Genomic DNA, 7334 nt, shown 5'->3' on the forward strand with positions numbered 1-7334 from the left:
TTTTGCAGGCAAAGTTTTTATTGCCAGATCAAGATCTGTCTCAAATGGACCCTGGGAAGATAGTTCGTGATGGAGCTTTAGTTGAGGATGAAGAGGTTGTGGAAGAAGGAGATGATAATTTAGATCGTGATATATGACTCTGTAGTAGTTTTTCTATTTTATCATCCGTGTAGAATGTTTGACATTTTGCCAGGTTTAGTATTGGCTTTTATATGACTGTTGATATGTATTTTGTTTGTTCAGAATTTGAACTTGTTTTGTGATATTGTCCATAAAGAACAATGCATTTGATGTTCTCTATTTCGTTAGTTTGATTGTATGTATGTAGTTGATAGCTGTTGTTTGCTAACAGCAAGAGATCGGTGCTCACAAAGTTTTTACAAGTGGGTTAGTTCGAAATTTGTGTTTGTGATACTTGATTGAATAGGAGTTTGTGACAAGAAATTTTATCGTAGTTTCTGGAGTGGTATACATCAGAGAGGTAATCATCGGCTAAGAAAACTGAAATACACAGTATTATTATATGAACCTTTTGTTGTACAAAGGTGCAGGTAGGTTGGCCTCATTAAAATCTCTCCAAGCAAAACCCTTTTCAGGAAAAATCTTGTGAATAGGAAAAATAGTACCTGTCTGGCCCTGACTTGTTAACTGTAATAGAGTGTTAAAGAAGAAATGTTCCATGTACTAGGTATAGGTGTACCATCAAGTGTTTGCAAATGATAGGCCCCATTCTCGACTATTTCAATAACTCGGAAAGGGCCCTCCCAGTTGGCTACCAATTTTTCATGGCTAGGCGGTCTTCGTGCTTGTTCGGTTCTTCTTAGGACTAGGTCGTTTGGTTGAAAAGACCTGGGGTTGAGCCGTTTGTTGTAACGCCGAGCTATGTGCTGTTACATAGCTCGGTGTTTTACTTCTGCTAATGACCGAGTTTCTTCGATGGTGTTTAGTTCATGTTGCCGAGGTGTTGGTAATGTGCTACGATCGGCAAATTATGCTCGGAGTGATGCTTGGGAGATTTCGACAGGTAACATTGCTTCCGAGCCATACACTAATCGGAAAGGTGTTTCCTTTGTTGTTGAGTGGATGATGGTGTTGTATCCCCATATCACCTCTGGTATTAACTTGGCCCACAGACCTTTGGCATCATCAAGTTTCTTCCTTAAAGCATGCAAGATGACTTTGTTGGTGGCCTCGGCTAAGCCATTTGTCTATGGATGTTCCATAGAAGTAAAATGGTGTCTGATCTTCAGGTCCTGCAAAAAGGTCTTAAATTTTTTTATCGGCAAACTGGCGACCATTATCAGTGATGATGTGACAGGGTATGCCGAATCTACAGATAATGCTTTTTCAAACAAAAGATATCATTTGCTGTGATGTTATTTTTGCAAGGGGATGTGCTTCTATCCATTTCAAAAAAATATTCGATTGCAACTATTAAATATTTTACCTATCCAGCCGCCAAAGGGAAAGGGTCGAGGATATCAAGCCCCCATTGATTGAAGGGCCAACTAACCTCGGAATAATGAAGGACCTCGGCTGGAAGGTGTGTAATTGGACTGCGTTTTTGGCAGTTGTTGCAACTTTTTACTTTTATTTTGCAGTCTTATTATAATGTTTCCCAAAAGAAACCCGCCCAAAGTATTTTTGATAATAGACTTTGTTCTCTGACATGTGTGTCGCAGATGTCTTTGTGTGCCTCGGCGAGTGCAAGCTCAGACTCTGACCTGGAAAGACATTTAAGCAAGGGACGGAAAAAACCTTGTTTGTACAAAGAATTGTTATACATAGTGTAAAAAGATGCTTGGCAGTGAAAGCGCCAAATATTGTTAATATTGTCTGGAATAAGTCTGGTCTGTAGATACTGTATGTAAGGCGTCCTCCAATCTATATCCTGTGTAACACTTAAAACATCGGTTAGATCAATGCTTGGTTGTAAGAGTGTAGATTGATATAAGGTGGAAGTCAGTGTCTGGATGCTAGCGAGCTTTGATAATATATCAGCTCGGCTGTTGTCTTCACGAGGTATATGAATAATTTCAAATTCGGACAAACTGAAAATTAGTTTTTTTGACAATGTCCAAATATTTTGCTAATAGTGGGTTCTTTACTTGAAAAAGATTATTTACCTGCTGGACAAAAAGCAGAGAATCACAATATACCAGTAAATCCGAGATTTTAAAGTCAGTAGTAAGTCTTAAGCCAGAAATTAGGGCTTCATATTCTGTCTGATTGTTGCTTGCCTTAAAAGAAAGATGTAAGGATTATTCTAGAACAAAACCATTGGCATCTTCAAGTAAAACTCCGGCACTACACCCTTGAGGGTTTGACGCTCCATCAACATATAAGATTCACTGTGGAGTGTTCATCACCGTGCTTGGGATGGTGAACTTAGCTACGAAATCTGCAAAGTACTGGGACTTGATTGAGCTTCGACTTTGGTATCGGATGTCGAACTCAGAGAGTTAAACTAACCATTTTACCAATTGCTCTGCTTATTTGGGTTTTTGCAGTATTTGTCTCAAGGGATGATCAGTCTGGACGTGAATGACGTGGCTCTGAAAATAAGGTCGGAGACGACGAGCTGAGAAGACTAAACCCAGGGCGAGCTTTTCGATGTTAGGGTAGCGAAGCTCGGCATTTTGTAAAGACTTGCTGATGAAATAAATCGGCTGTTGCTGCTTGTTTCTTTCTGTAACAAAAACAGAGCTTATTGCCGAGTTAGTGACAAATAAATATAGATAAAGTGCTTCTCCTTGAAGGGGTTTTTGTAAAATAGGAGGTTTTGAGAGAGTGGTTTTTATGTTAGTGAAAGCATCTTCATACTCATCAGTCCAATTAAAGTTCTTTTTCTTTTTTAGTGTTTGGAAAAAGCAGATAGATTTAGATGCTAAACAAGGCAGAAATGTAGATAGTGCAACAAGTCTCCTTGTTAATTGTTGGACTTCTTTGACTGTTTGTGGGCTTGTCATCTCCAGTACAGCTTGGCATTTTTCGAGATTTGCTTCGATTCCTCGGTTTGTTAGCATGAACCCGAGGAATTTTCTCCGAGGTGCATTTCTATAGGTTAAGTCACATGTTGTACTGTCATATTTGATTGAAGATTTCTAACAGCTCGTCCAAGTGATCTTTGCCGAGCTTTATTTTTGCCACCATGTCATCAACATAAACTTCTAGGTTCTTGCCAATTTGATATGCAAATACCTTATCCATAAGGCGTTGGTATGTTGCCCCTGCATTCTTTAGTCCAAATGGCATAACCTTATAACAGTAATTTCCATATTCAATGATAAAAGGAGTTTTATTTTGATTGGATGGATGCATTAGGATCTGGTTATAGCCAGAATATGCATCCATAAAGCTTAATGTTTGGTAACCTGAAGCATTATCTACTAAACAATCAATAGATGGTAAAGGATAAGCATCTTTTGGGCATGCTTTATTGAAATCGGTGAAATCAACACACATGCACCATTTACCATTGTGTTTTTTGACCATGACGACATTTGCCAACCATGTCGTAAATCGGATCTCCTGAATGAAACCAGCAATGATAAGTTTTTTGGTTTCCTCCAAAGAGTCATGCTTCTTCTCAATCCTGAGGTTTTGCTTCTTCTATGCTATAGGTCGGAAAAAGGGATCCAAGGCCAACTTGTGAGAAATAACTGATGGACTAATCCCAGGCATGTTGGCAGGTGTCCATGCTAATAGATCAGTATGTTGTTGTAAAAATTTCTGAAATAATGCCTTTTCCTCCGGGCTTAGCGTGGTTCCCACATAAGTGAATTTGTTTGGGTTATCATTAAGATAAATCTTCTCCAGATCCTCTATCGGAGTTGGTCTTTCGAGGATGTCAGCCCTTGGGTCAAGGTCGGCAAGGGATGGGAGTTCGGCAGAAATATAGACGCTATTTATTTGTGGAGCTAGAACTCGGCTGGTTCTTTTTAGGCTGATGTTGTAACATTGCCGAGCTTCACGGTTGTCACTGTGAATAGTTGCAATAAGGTCGTCTTGCACAAAAAACTTGACACAAAGATGAATTGTAGATACTATAGCACCGAACTTATTTAAAAAAGGTCGGTCGAGTATTAGATTATATGGATTGAAGCAATCTATAATTAAAAATTGAACATTTAAGGTTTTTGATAAGGGCAGCTCACCGAGTGTGGTTTGTAACCACACGGATCCCAAAACAGGAACTCGTTCACCTGAGAAGTCGACCAAGTCTCCCGTTGAAGATTGGATTATGTTATTACTTAACTTCATTTTTGGAATGTAGAGTAGAAAAGGACGTCGGCATTACTCCCTGGATCTAATAGTACTTTTCGTACCAAAAGGTCCCCTGGCTGGATGGAAATGACGACTTGGTCGTCTAGATTGGGAGTATTTGCATTAAAGTTCGAGGCCTAGAACGTCATATGTGGGAAATAGAATGGCGTTTAGTCGCTCCTCGGAATGCCTTCTACTGATAACATAGCTCGGTATGAGCGCTTCTTTGCCGAGCTTGTTGCTTCCCCACCTGCAAAACCACCAGATACACAGTTAATGTACCCCTCGTGGTTGATCAGGGTGGCTGGAAGTTGTCCTATCTTTGTCTCGGGAGTGTTGTCCTGCCGAGGTGTGGTCAGTAGGAAATGGGGTACGCCATTGCATGTGGCCACTGATGTACTTGTCCAAATGACCTTGCCGAGCTAGTCGCTCTAGGAGGTCTTTGGCAATGATACACTCGTCAGTAGTGTGTCCATGTTTCTGATGGAAAGTACAATATTTTGATTTGCCCACGTTTTTTGCTCCCGGATAGGTGCCAGCCTTCTGTGGAGGTTTTATCAGCTTAGAATTGATGATTTCTTTAATGATGTCATCTTGCTTCGTATTGAACTGAGTGTAAGAATCATAACAAGGGGTTGGCTTAAAACTCTTTTTGCTGTCCCAAGCTTTATCCTCGTCTTTATACTGAGGTTTTTCCACTTTCCGAACTTATCATAGTTCCTCGATGTCCATCTGACCTTATGCTTTCTCGCGGAACTCGGCAAAAGTCTTTGGTTTAGCCACGGCTATCGCTTCTTGAAATTTGCCTGGTTGGAGTCCACTTTTGATGGCGTGGAGATGCACCTCGGGATGAAGGTCTGGTATGCTCATGGCCACTTTTGTTAAACAAGTAATGTAGTCTTTTAAACTTTTATTCTGGCCTTGTTTGATTGTGTTTAGGTAGTTGGAGTCATGTAGGTAGATCCCAGATGTAGCAAAATGATCCTCGAAAAGTTTAGCAAAATGATCCTCGAAAAGTTTGCCGAGCTTGTTTGATTGTGGGGGCTGGGCTTCCTCGATTCGTGGAGGTCGAGTTTCGTCATTCCGAGCAGTTTCAGAAATGTGTGTTAGATCAGATTGATGTTCTTCATCCTCCGGTTGCTCACGGCGATCATTATTGTTTTCAAGCCGAGTATTAGCTAACTCGGCAATCTGATTTGTACGTTGGTTTGCTTGTTGCAACTCCGTTACCATCATGAGAAGTTCGGATGGTGTAGGGAGAGGTGCATCAGCCATGGACGAGTGTGGAAGTACTGAGGCCGATGAATAGGAAAAATTTTATATCTTCGGCCCCACGGTGGGCGCCAATTGTTCTGGGGTGAATAACCTTGAGATAAGTCAATTTTTGACCGTTGATACCGACCTATCACCCTCAACACCGAGCTATAAGCTAAAAGGACCGAGCTCCTCGTCCAAAAGTGTATCACGTTGTAGGAGAACAAATAAAGAGGGGAGTTTACCTGCAAAAGGCACTCCGATACTTAAGTTAGTATTGTGTATTCGATGTCCTCTTGAGGGTATAATGTCTTACCTTTATACGCAGAATTGGTCATCAACAGTTATATTTTTTGCCGTTATTATTATTGAAGAGCAATAATGTCGCATAGAAACGGATGGCATATATAGCCGATGATGTTGAAATGATATGTAACGTTCTAGCTGAGTTATGACGCATAAAGCGAATTTAAGATTTTTAGTTCAAATCTTAGAAATAACAATTTTTTATATATTATATATAACAAAGGATATTTTAGGAAAAAAATTAGATACCCACTTAACTCATATTCTCATCCTATATACATGATATATGTATAGATATAGATGTACTATAGATCAATACATAAGATATCAAACTAAAGTCACCAAATCATATTGTTGAGATTTGGAGGGTTTAATACACATAATATAATTTATTTCTAAAATCCCCTCTCTATATATATATATATGATGAATTCATCTTAATTGTTTTGAAGTCAGAATCTCTTAGATAGAATATCAAATATTAACCTATGTCATCACTACTATAATACGACACAAAAAATTATTATAAATTTATTAAAAATTTGCATTGTAAAGGAGTATAACCGAATGGTTCAAATTCGATTTTCCATAATTAATAATCATTTTATAGATTTATTTTAAACTATTGTGAGAAGTAAATGTAAAGAAGACCAAAAATTAAATTATACTATCCCAAATAATTAATTTTTTGGCTGATGCTAGCCATTTAAATGAAACAAATATGATATTCCCATATCAATTTGGTAAGGTACTAGGTCTCGACTTCTCGTCATAACCTATAGATTTGCATTAAAATAATTAATACGATCAAATGGAACAATAAAATATAGAAAAGACAAAAGATAAAGGGAGAGAGGGAGGGGGAGTTATTGAGAAACATTTTTGTTTGTTTCTTTTTTTTTTCCCTTAAAAAATTAACTTAATTATTCCTCTATTATCTCTTATTTCTTTTATTCTCAAATAATAACAACGAACAAGCAAGTAGCTCTTTTTTTAAAAAAAAAAAAATGGGTTCCTTTCCATTTGAATGGCATAATCCATAAAAGTAGATAGAGAATTCGTTGTTTCTGAATATGAACCGTTAATTTATATATATGTATAGTAGCAGGGTCCCGCCATTGTTTTTCATGACGAAAATGACGATAGTATATATTTGGTTCATGCACCTTCATTCTACTTTTCATTTTCAGCTGAAATTATTGAGCTCAATTTGTCACTCATCGCTAGTGTCTTCAAAAAAAATATCTCCACAAATTGAGCAATTTGCATTCTTGTTCACAACAATATAAATGTCATTTATATATTATTTCGGCAGCTTCATTCTTAATTTATTTTATTTGTTAGCATTTTAAGGAATAAATGAAAAAATTTTCCAATTAATTCAATTAGCACTTTATTTTATATTTTCTATTTTTCAATAAAAATAAAAGTTTCTACAAATATAATATTTCATTATCAAATAACAAATAATCATAATTTTCTTTTTTTAAATATATATAAATTTAGAA

The sequence above is a fragment of the Arachis ipaensis genome, chromosome B04 (assembly GCF_000816755.2).
Source record: "Arachis ipaensis cultivar K30076 chromosome B04, Araip1.1, whole genome shotgun sequence".
NCBI lineage: Eukaryota > Viridiplantae > Streptophyta > Magnoliopsida > Fabales > Fabaceae > Arachis > Arachis ipaensis.